The 12,118-nt window shown below is 39.9% G+C and overlaps 1 non-coding gene across 1 annotated transcript; it reads left to right on the top strand.

The window, feature by feature from the left end:
• The first annotated feature begins 8,297 nt into the window (after positions 1–8,297).
• On the top strand, positions 8,298–8,371 carry TRNAI-UAU (transfer RNA isoleucine (anticodon UAU)). The gene has a single exon. It is a non-coding gene; the product is annotated as a tRNA-Ile (tRNA).
• The last annotated feature ends 3,747 nt before the right edge of the window (positions 8,372–12,118 follow it).

Raw genomic sequence — 12,118 nt, forward strand, 5'->3', positions numbered from 1 at the left:
GAAGTCGGTTTAAATCGAGCGCGATCGATTTAAATTTTGAACGGGAAGAGAGGGAAAATTTCGCGCTCGGTTTAAATCGAAAATAGCGAGGGATTTAGCGAGTGAATTTTTCCGTCGCTAATCTGTCTCTAATTAGCGATGGATTAACGACAAAAAAATTCTCTCGCTAAATCCCTCGCTAAAATGTTTTTCTTGTATTGAGAATTAGCGACAAAACAATTGTTGTCGTTAATCCATCCCTAATTAGCTACGGATTAGCTAGATAAAACTTTCATCGCTAATCTGTCGTTACTTAGCGACGGATTAGCGATGAAAGTTTTCTTTAGCTAATCTGTCGCTAATTTGCGACGGAAAAATCCGTCGCAAATTAGCGACAGATTAGCTAGAGAAAACTTTCATCGCTAATCCGTCGCTACTTAGCAAGGGATTCATGAAGAAAGTTTTCTCTAGTTAATCCGTCGCTAATTTGCGACAAAAAAAATCTGTCGCAAATTTTTGTCGCTAATTAACATTTTTCTTGTAGTGTTATCAATAGAAATTTTGTTAGGATTTAGGTTTTTTATTTATGTTTTTCAAATGACATGAATGTCTAATTAAGGTTTTAAAGGTTGTTTATTATTTTCTTTTTAATTAACAATTATTATGATTTTATGCTTGACTTCTAGGTTTTTTGTAATTTGTTTGTCTTTCATATAGCTATATAGCTTGACCATTCAAATGTTTTTGTAACCTGTAAGCTTTAAAATAATTATTTATTTATTTTTAAAAGTATATTGTTAGTATAATTTATTAATAATTAAATTTTTTTATTAGTATGTATTTGTGCCCACCCTAGTTTAGATTTTTGGTTCCGCCCTGATTTGAAATCAATCATTTTGGAGATCTAAGCCTAACAAACATTTAAAAAAAATGAGTGAACATATGAGTCAGGACTACAACTTTGAGAAAGCAGATCCAATGTTTCCACTAAGGGAAGCCATGTAGTGGACTGTCTGAGAGGCAGTTTAGATTCAAATCCTATGCATAAGCTGAAATTTGGCGACTCTCTAGTGTCGAGGGGTAAGCTCTTAGAGTTTTACGCCAACATGGATAGAGACCGTAGTATGGCAGGCTGAGTCAGCATGGTTAGGTCTTTGTGCCTGGACCAGTTTCTCCTAGTAAAAAAATAAATAAATAAAAGATGTTCGATAGAACCACAACTCTAACTTTGGTCGTCATTTGAGAGTTGCTTTTTTTTTTTTTAAAACGCAAGCTGGGTAAGTCCGAACCCCACCAGTTATTTAACGTACCACTGGGAAAGGATCCCATCATTTGAAATAGGATGGGTTTCATCATACATTGATTGGATGGCTAGGATTGAACGTATAATGAAACTCATCCTATTTCAAAAATGAAATCGGTGTTTGATTTGAACTTGCAACGTCCCACCACAACCAGGCAGAACACCCGTTGGGTCATTTGAGAATTACTCAAAGCATAGAAAATGCAGAGAGGAATTCCACCAAAAAAAAAGTAAAAACATTAGTAATATTTTTTAATAGGCAACCGTGGGGTTTGCACCCGTGGTTCCATAGTTATGCTAATACATTCTTTACCATCCAACTATCTCATTTGACCCCAAACTTTAGTTACTTTATTAAGTCAAAAATTTGTAATGAAACTTTCTATATATCACAAATAAATACTTGAAAAAGTATATCTTAAAAAACCAATTTTAGCAAAAATGTTGTGCATGGTGGCTGAATTATTTATAGTTTTATTAAGATTCTTAGAAGAATACAAATGAAAAATTGTTAAGGACTTGTTAGTGACAATTTTATATTCCATATCAGCGATAAGTTTTTTTGTACATATTGAATTGGAAGAAAAAATCCTAAAAATGGTCGTGTTGTTTGTTTCATTATTCATGTAGAAATGTGTGTGTAAGACTACAACAACAACTACTACTACGCCTTCATCCCAAAACAATTGGGGTCGGCGATATGAACCAACAAAGAAAATCATTATGGGTCTTCCACATGAATCCTTCTCCTCCATTCATTTCTATCCAATGCCATGTCCTCGGTGAGGTTCAAAGCATTCATATCATTTTTTATCACCTTCATCCATGTCTTCCTAGGCTTACCCCGACCTCTTTTAACTAAGATATTTTTTCATTTCTCCATCCTTCTAACTGGATATTTTTTCATTTCTTCATCCTTCTAACTGGAGTATCATTAGGCCTTCGTCGAATATGTCCAAACCACCGTAAACGATTCTCTCTCATCTCGTTGAATGTGTGTAAGACTGGAAGGGATAAAAACACCCCTCATGTTTTTAACTTTCTCCTCAAAGTTGTACACATCAATTCCTTCGTTCTCAATTAAAAAAAGCAATCACTCACACCAAAAGATGCTCTGTATGAATGTCGTTGTCTTTAATAGGAGCTAGTTTTGAGATGGAGATAGAAGGGTAGATACGAATCTCACTGAGTCTCCTGCCTCAACTGTTTGGTAGCTCAGATTTGGGAGATGGGAGTGGATGAGGATATTTTTTTCCATAAAGGATGGGGGAAACCACCATCAGAATCAGAGACCTAGTTGCACTGGCTAAGCCTAGTATACTTAAGATCGCTGTCCCGACTGTGTAATTACAGCGTTGGATGTGCTAAGCAAGAAATTTAGGCTTAGAGTGTGTTTGATGCTGCACAAGGGAGAAAATCCTGTTCCTGCTGAAGAATGGTTAGGAGATTCATATCCCTTACCTCTTTATTTTGTAGTGCCAAGCAATTTACAAAGTACTCAGGCTACACAGAACATTGCGTGCAGGGATTTTATGTGTAAATAAAAAACAGAAAATCTCAATGCATGCAACAATTTTATGTGTAAAATATAAAATATAGAAAATCGCTATGTGGCTCGAATGCTTTACAAAGTAAAGGACTCGGTCGGATCAGTGGATCTGCCCAGCTCCTCCACCCTCTTCCAACATTTTCTTGGCACTTTTTGAAACATGGGCGAGGCCCACCGAAAATGAAAAAAAAAAAAAAAGTGTTCAGATTATATGCAGTCGGTGCTGCATGATGCAGTACCATTGACAGTCACCCATCTTGGCATTTTTCGAGATAGGTGAGGTCTCCATCTCGAGAAATGTTAAGGTGGGTGGGTAACTTTTTTTAGGCACCATCAAACATGCCAGAGAGAGAGAAGGCCGCTATGAAAAATAAGACTAGAGTAGTTACTATCATTAATTTTACGAGGTAAAATAAAGGATACAACAACAACTACGCCTTCATCCCAAAACAATTGGGGTCGGCGATATGAACCAAAAAAAAAATTGGGTCTTCCACATAAATCCTTCTCTTCCAATCATTTCTATCCCATGCCATGTTATCATTGAGGTTGAAAGCATTCATATCTTTTCCTATCATCTCCATCCAAGTCTTCTTAAGCCTAATGAGTCTCTTGATGGACCAAATAAAGCAGGCCTCTTCTCTTCATTAGAGATTCAAAATAACTTATAATAGGAAAGCATTTTTTACCATCTAAGGCCCCCGTATGGGTGACACCCAAAACCAGGTTCTGGGTGAAAACCCAGTTAAGATATTGCCTGGTCCTGGTCGGTGTCAGTCCGGCTACTTTTTGGCCTGTAGATGGTTACCAAAAACTGAAAAAAAGAAAAAAAAAAAATAGGGTCGATCATTTTCTAGGCAGCCACTGGCCAGGGAGCGGCCTGGCCTGTGTCGCCTAGAAAGGGGCTACTTCCCGGCCGGTGGCTGGCTATGGCCCGAAAAAAAAAACCCTTAAAAAAGGAACTTGAGCTAGCCATTTTCCGGACACCCATGGGGCGGAAAATGCCTGAGCTAGTGTGGCCCAGAGGACGGCACTAGCCCGGCCAATTTCTGACTGGTGGGTGGCAGGAAAATAGCCAGCCGACCAAAAATTGAAAACAAAAAAACACCGGCCAGCAACTAGTTGGGAAATGACTGGGATAGTGGTGCCCAGTGTCGGCAACACCATCCCGTTCATTTCTTGGCCAGTTGCTGGCTGGAAAATGACTGGCCGACAAATGGCCTGATGGCATTGGTTTTAAAAAAGAAAAAAAATGTAGAGATTTTTCCGCCGGACAGTGGCTGGAAAATGGCCGACAGTCTGCCCATGACCGAAAATGGCCGGAATATTGAAAGGTATGGGAGGGGGGGGCCAAAACGATGGAGAGTGAAGGGTGGTGTGGCCGTTGCAACCACTTCCCACGATAAACTGGGTTGAAAAAAGTGGAGGGGAGTGGTTTTGCAAAATGAGTTGAAAACCCAGTTTTACACAAACTTAGGTTTAACCCAAACCGGTTTTGTGTCACCCAACAAACTAGGTTTTTGGGATAAAACCTGGTTTAGCACCACCATTGTTTTGGGTGTAACCCAAACAGGTGATTTTGCCCTGCATCCAACAGGGGCTTAAGAGTTTGCTAAACACTTGGTTTTGCCCCCCTGTCATCCGAACCGGGCCTAACTTGTAAAAAAGATGATATTTTGTGTTCCTAAATACTATCATTATAAATGACTAATAATTATGAAAGTGTGTTTTTTCTTACTTTCAAATTCAATTCTACAATTTATTACAGGATGTTAATATTTTGTTGTTTTTAAACATTTATATGTGTCATGTATGACACGTGAACCTATGTTGCCAGGATTGTATAAACACATAGAGATGGATTGTCATGTTATAAGAGAAAAAATTCAAAGTGATTCAATCATAACTCAATTTGTTTTGACAAACTTATAGTGCACATATATGTTTACCAAGCCATTGGGACGAGATCACTTCAACTCAAGAGCAAGTTGTGCGTCATCAATCTCCACTCTTTAACTTGAGGGCGAGCATGTTAGAACTAGATTATCTCAATCACGATAATTTTTATTATGATTGAGATAAGGATAAACAATGTGATAACGATAATGTTATCTCCAACTATTTTCGTGATTGAGATATACACGATGTTTGTATATAAATAGGTCTTGTGTATTTGTATTTTGTATCTAAGAAAAATCTAATTCTATTTTTTTTCAATATGTGCTAACGTTTTTTCTCAAACGCCTTCTTCGAACTACGTGACCATAATTTTATAAACACCTAACAGAGAGAGTATAGCAGAAAGCATGGCTCTTCAACTCTTTTGTAGGGTGTCTTGATGAAAAAAAGGGAAAGGGATGCTATGTGAGGGCATCTCTCTATCTCTCTCAGTTTGATGAAGCTATAGGAAGAAAGGGAGGAAATGTTTCATACATTCATAGTGACATATAACTGATCAAAGTGGGCAGGAGCAGCTAGTGCACGTCACCTTGTGTTGGGACCTTGCAAGTTCAAATCCCAATCTTATCGTTGTAGGGGTCTGACTAACCCTAGCTTGCCTTTCAAAAAAAAAAAAAGTGATAAAACTGAATGCACCTAAATAAATTTGTATGGTACGCGTAGGTTTATAATAAAAGCAAAATTACTAAAAAAAAATATACTAAAAGCATGACAATTCAAGATCAAACTTCCCATTATTTGAAAGTAAGTTTCCTACAAAGTTTCGTGAAAAAATGAAAGTTCATAGTTTCATGCTTTTGAAGCTTTTAGAAAATTCCTTGAACCAATTTTTTAAGCAAACTAACTTTTAGGTTAAAACCCAATGGTACAGTTGTATAACTGGTAAGGGTCTACCTAACCCCAGGGGTGCTCGGCGTGGTTGGTAGGAGCTGTCAGTACACCTCTCCTTGTGGTGGGACGTTGCAGGTTCAAAACCCAATGATATAGTTGAATAACTGGTAGGGGTCAGCCTAACCCCAGCTTGCCTTTCGAATTTTTTTTTTGTAAAATTACACTTGCATTTGATTTGCAGCTGCAGTTGGGAGTAGTAAGCCTGTTAAACAAAGCAAACGAGCCGAACACGGCATGATCTGGCTAGGCTCATTTACCAATAGACTGAGCAAGTGATTCAACTCATGCACTTTAGCTGAGTGAGCTAGTGTTTGGCTCGTCCCTTAACAAGACAAGCCGAACACGAGCTGGTTCATTTTATATTTTTCATGCCATTTATAGATGGGATATATATTTTTATAGTATATATATTTATATATTATACTTAATAGTTCATATATATCTATATATATATATATTTCTTTTTATTTAAAACCATAGAAAGAGGGGAAGGAAGCCAAGGAAGAGGAAAAACCTTCCAAAATAAAGTCCTTCCTAACCGGCTTGTTCTAGTTTTTTGGGCAGCAGGATTCTCAAATAAAAACGCTTGGGCGAACGAAATTCTATCAAATCGAAGAAGGTGCCCAAAAGATTAGTAACGGAGATAATGCAATGTATCTAAACGGAGAAAATGAAGATATAAGGAGTCATAATGAGGGTGCAGATTTATATATTACACATAAAATGTATTTTTAACTGTACGATCTCACCTGAGCAGAGCCGAACCAAACACCTTGTGTTCTGGCTCGGCTCGCCAATTATACGAATCGATCATGATCAAGTTCATGAGAAAACTATAAGAGGGGGCTGATTGACCCTATCTCTATCATTTTTCTCATATTTTTTCACTCCGTTTTTTTTTTCATACAACACAAACAGACGAAGACTTTTCATTTAAAAAAGTTATCCTACCCGAACGACAACCGCCCCATGTGGCAGAGGGATTCGATCCTGGGCCTTCAGCTTGACACAGGACCCCGCTTATTACAGCATGGGATACCACCTCGGTGGTCTTGCCCTAGTAATATTTGATGTATGAATAAACTGAAAAAACACATCATTTTGCGATTATGTCTAATAAATCGTATTATACTTAATTAAGTTAAAAAGATATCGTCAGTGGATAATTGATCACCATTTAGTCAGGTTATGTACTTATCAATGCAAACGAGATTTTAGGAAACAGTGATAATGACAAAATAGCGATGTATAACGCCATTTTGTAAAAAAAGTTGTAATATTTTACGTTGAAAATTTGCGGATCTTAATCGGAACTCGAGTCGGACATGGGTATTGGTATAAAATTTCATAAACCATGCCTGACCCATTTAATAATCAGACCTCATGGATCCGACCCGAATAGGATCCGGTACGGGTCAGGATCGGGTCATACCGAACACCCCTAGTTTTAGGTGCCACCATTTTTAATGCTTTTGAAAATGAAACTTGGTTGCAGTATATTTAAATTTGACAACTTCAGATATTAAAATCCAAAGCATATGCTCAAGGCCGACCTAGGACGTTCTCTCCGATGTTGTCCTCTGTTTGGCAACATAGCCAGAACTGGATCTCTGTTGGGATTGGTTTGGGTCACTCCATCCTTATATGAAGATCCTTATTGGTCACTATTTGGCTGGTCAAATCTGCATGGACAGGAACATATCGGTAGGGATGCAAACGGTTTGGATCCGGAACAGCTAAATATACGGGAGAGTCAGATTTTGCACATACCAAGAACAGCCAAAAGTTTGCAAAACCTCCATCCTGGATCCAGCCCATTTGCATCCCTACATGTCATACATGTGCAAGGCCACAAATGAATCAGATACCGGCCAGATCTTGTTAGATCTGAATCCAAAATGTGCATTGTAGTTAAAAATATGGATCTGAATCCATATCAGATCCAATATGGTAACGTTGAATCTAGATCCAGATCAAATCCAATATGGTAAGGGTGATTCTGGATCCGGAATCCATGTCATAGTACTGGATGCAGAAAAAAACAAAAAATATGCTTTTTACATGTAAAAAATGAAATTCGCTTTGGATTTAATCAAGATATATATAAATTAGACCTGACTTGAAATATTGAGCTGAATACAACCCAAAATAAAATTGATTTAGAAAAATCCGAATCTCATCTGAATCCATGTTCGGATCTTCATGTAGCGACCTGGATCCAGAAATACCGTGTTGGATCTGGATCGTATATCAAATTCTTTTGCAGCCCTAGACATGGGCCATGGACAATGTTTTGTTTTCTGCAGCCATATCCACGTACACTAAAATAGCTTGCGTTCAGATCCATACCATTACCAACTCGATACTAATTAAGAAACGTTACATGCTGGGTTATATTCTGAACATGGTGATGCTAGATCTACTAAAAAGATAGCTCAATCGTAGATATAAGTAGGAGGAGGTAAAAAGTGCATTTATGACCCAGCTCTGAATTGAATATGCAGACCCAGATCCAAATCCCATCAAGATCCAGCTAGACCCGCACTAGATCCAAGCTAGATTTGAAAAGAAAATAAATCTCATATTTATGCTGTTCAGCATTTCATTTTCGTCACAGGTCCCGTAGCTCAGTTGGTTAGAGCGTTGGTCTTATGAGCCGAAGGTCGCGGGTTCGAGCCCCGCCGGGACCATTCACTCTTAAACTTTTAAATATTTTCATTCGGAGGTTTGCGTTTTTTTGGTCTTGGTTGTTCCTTTTTAGTGATCTACTCGTTTCTACATTTTTGTAAATCTTGTTGGCATGTTGGTGATCATTGGGTGTTTCTTTCTTGGTTCCAATGGGATTAGTGCGTCTGGTCTAGTACAGATTATTGAAAAAACACGGAAAAAAATCAGTTTTTTTATCCTCTGGGTTGCTTCAGAATGTCTTGCCTAGTACATCTAAAATTAAACAGCTGGTTTAGTGAATATCTAGAAATGACCCACCCCCAGTTTGATTAGTAACTTTCAATGAACTAAAATGCTCCAGATAATGATGTATATGTTTTTCACGTGGGTCCAAGTAGAATGCTCTCTTCTTTTCAGTGTAATTTGTATTCGGCTGATGAAGGTATATCACAATCTTCAAGTGATGTAGCAATTGTAGCAGGGGGCAATAATAATTCTTATTCTGACAAGTTCAGTAGTAGTAGCAACTCATAAGCTTTTCGGGACCTCAATCCAATCTTCATTGTACGTACGCGGTTGTATACCATCTCCAATTTTGAGCACAAAATCATTGTAGGATACATCCTTGAACGCACACATATTTACTTTCACTCAACAAAATCATGATTTTCCATAACTTTGACATGATTAAACAGGAAGCTACTATAGAAGCTGTTGACCCCTTTGGGGATCAATGGTAGTATTTGGCTAAAGGCACCCCCAAATACAACTACCTTTTCCACTTAAGCTTTCATCAATTGAAGTCAAATCTTTTAGAATATGATCAACAGTCTCGAATGCGAGCCTGTCAGTCATTGGAGCTTCATCCCATATAATCAAAGTCGTTTATCAATCCTGCAAGATGGCTCTGTTTTGTTATATTACAAAGCCAAGTGTTGGAGAGTTCCAAGAAATCTTAAATCGTGAATGCACAATGCGATCGCTTGGTAATAACGTGGCTGCTATGCCCGACTATGCAGTAGCTAATGAAACACTGTTGAGCACTCACCGAACATATGCCAATAATGCTTTATATAAGAACGTCTTCCCCGTTCCTCCGAGTCCATCAACAAAGAAGATCTTTGCCTCCCTGCGCACCACCGCTGATTATTTTGCTGAACGCACGATATTGGTCTTCATTCAATTTTTTGATATTCTAAGTCCTCCTCTGGTGTAACTACGTTAAGTTCTTGCAGCAGTTTATTACTGAACATTTCATTTATGTTTATGTTCCATGACTCAGGCAAACCATAGTCATGCAACATTTTATTCTTTGAATGCAACCTATCTTTTATAGCTAGCAAAACAAAGTCACAAAGACACGCTTCGTTACCAACTTTCTTGTATTTGCAGTCTAACATGGCTGGGCAGAACTTAACAAACAAAACATTGGGATCTCCTAGCTCATTAAAAAGTAGTATTATACATGTTCCCTTGCGACTTACAGTGTACAATTGCGCTTAGAGTCTGTTTTGCTTTTGTTGAGTCTGATGTAAGCTGCCTGGTTCAGGTGAATCAATACCCCGAAGGGGCAGCTCGTATACTTGAACTGTAATCGCTTGCGGGCAAAATTATGAATGAAGTGAATGCGTTGAACTTTCTTTTGTTCACCCTCGTTGTGATTGCTTCTTGTGATTGTAATTTATCTCCCTCTATTCTCTCTTGCTCTCTTGAACTCTGATTACAAGCTTCCGTGATCGGCAAGCGAGCTAACAAGTAGGCTTGCGGCGGTGGGAAGGACCGTCGCGCCGCGCTGGCCCATTGAAGGAAATAGGCCTGTGACAAGTGGTACCAGAGCTCGTTCTCGTGCTGGAGAAGGGACTCTGGAGTCGGTGTCGACAGACACGCCGACAGATTGCGATTTGTGAGCAAGACATCGTGGCGCCTTATCAAAACTTGCGCAACATCAAAGGCAAGGCAGTTGCCAAAGCTGATGAGATGGGTTCACTTCGGGGCCATGAAGAGTTGGCTGCAACTGTTAACAAGCTGGTGGAAGAGGTGACTTCGCATGAGGAAGCAATTTCACGCGCATGTGAATCATTCAATGGATTGAATGATGTGGTGGCGAGCCTGCAAGAGCAGGTAAACTTACTAATGGGGCAGGTCACTTCGTTGACGACTACAATGACCGACTTGCAGACTGAAGTAGGGGAGCTTCAGTTGAAGAACCATACGTTGCAGCGGACGGTGACTCTAAATGGCGAAAATGGTGAGAGGCCATAAAGGATTGATGTGCCAAGACCCGCAAAATTCAATGGTTCTCGTGACAGCAAGGCCATTGAGAACTTCTTGTTCCAAGTAGAAGACTACTTGGATATAAAAAATGTGACCCTTGAAGATCTGAGGATTAAGGGTGCAGTGGCCTTAGTTGATGAAGATGTTATCGCTTGGTGGAGGCGGAAGCGCAATGACATGAAGAGGGGTCAATGTGTGATAGACACCTTTGATGACTTCAAAATAGAGTTGTGCAACTACTTCATGACAAGAAATGCGCAGAGACAGGCATACCGAATGGTTCGTGAGCTCAAACACACTGGTTCGTTGCAAGACTATGTCAGAACGTTTCAGAAACTTATGTTGGAGATACCTAACATGTCAGAAGACGACATGCTCAACTGGTTCATTGTGGGACTTCAACCCTGGGCACAGTCTGAAGTGGAAAGGAGCAACCCCCGTATTTTGGAAGATGCATATGTGGCGGCCGAGCGCTTAGTTGACACTCAGCGCAAGCCTTTCACCCCATCAACCAAAGTTGGGAAGAAGTCTGACCACAGAGGCAAGAAGGATGAGCAGCGCAACGATAAAGGTGAGGCATCGACACGCCATCAATTCGAAAAGAAACTGAACTTCACAAAGCATAACAACAACAACAAGGGTGTGATTGTGACATGTTGGTTCTGTGGCGATAGACATATCGCCAGACAGTGCCCAAAGCGCTTTGTAAAGGACGACGGGCAAGCCAATGCTGCACAGAAAGAATGCAACGATACTGAATGCAGTGACACTGAGACCATGCAACTAAGGATGGGGGCCATGCGATCGATTAACGCGGCTAGAAGTTGCGCAGCTAAGAACATGCAGGTCAGTAAGAAACTTATGTACGTAGAAGTCATTATGAATGGAAAGTCTACTTCAGCAATGATAGACTCCGGGGCCACACACAACTTTGTCTTGCGGGAAGAGGCAAAGTGGTTGGGCTTGAAAACTAGGCCAAAGTAGAGGACTATCAAAACAGTAAACTCTGAGGCCAAGTCCATCCTTGATGAAGCAAGAAATGTGGCTACTCAAGTGGGGAGTTGGGTCGGCAAAGCCAACTTTTCTGTGGTTCTCCTAGACGATTTCAAGGTGATTCTGGGTATGGAGTTTCTGCGAAGCCAGAATGTTATGATGCTGCCAAAGTTTAACATGTTGACGATCATGGGGTCAGACCTGTCCCACACAGTGTAGTGTCTTACGCAGAAAGGCAAGTCTTCAGTGTTATCAATAATGCAACTGAAGAAGGGTGTCAAGCATGAGGAGCAGACATTCTTAGTGGCAGTGCGCGCAGAAGAAGGGAAGGTAAAAGCAGCAGTGCCGCCGACTCTAGCCCCACTATTGGAGGAGTTTCGGGGGTTGATGCCTCCGAAATTGCCAAAGCGTCTTCCACCAAGATGTGAGGTCGACCACAAGATTGAGTTAACCCCGGGAGCGAAGCCTCTCGCAATGGTTCCATACTGTATGGGGCCAGCTGA

This window comes from Nuphar pumila, chromosome 5 (assembly GCF_984573655.1).
Source record: "Nuphar pumila chromosome 5, dmNupPumi1.hap1.1, whole genome shotgun sequence".
In the NCBI taxonomy this organism is placed as follows: Eukaryota; Viridiplantae; Streptophyta; class Magnoliopsida; order Nymphaeales; family Nymphaeaceae; genus Nuphar; species Nuphar pumila.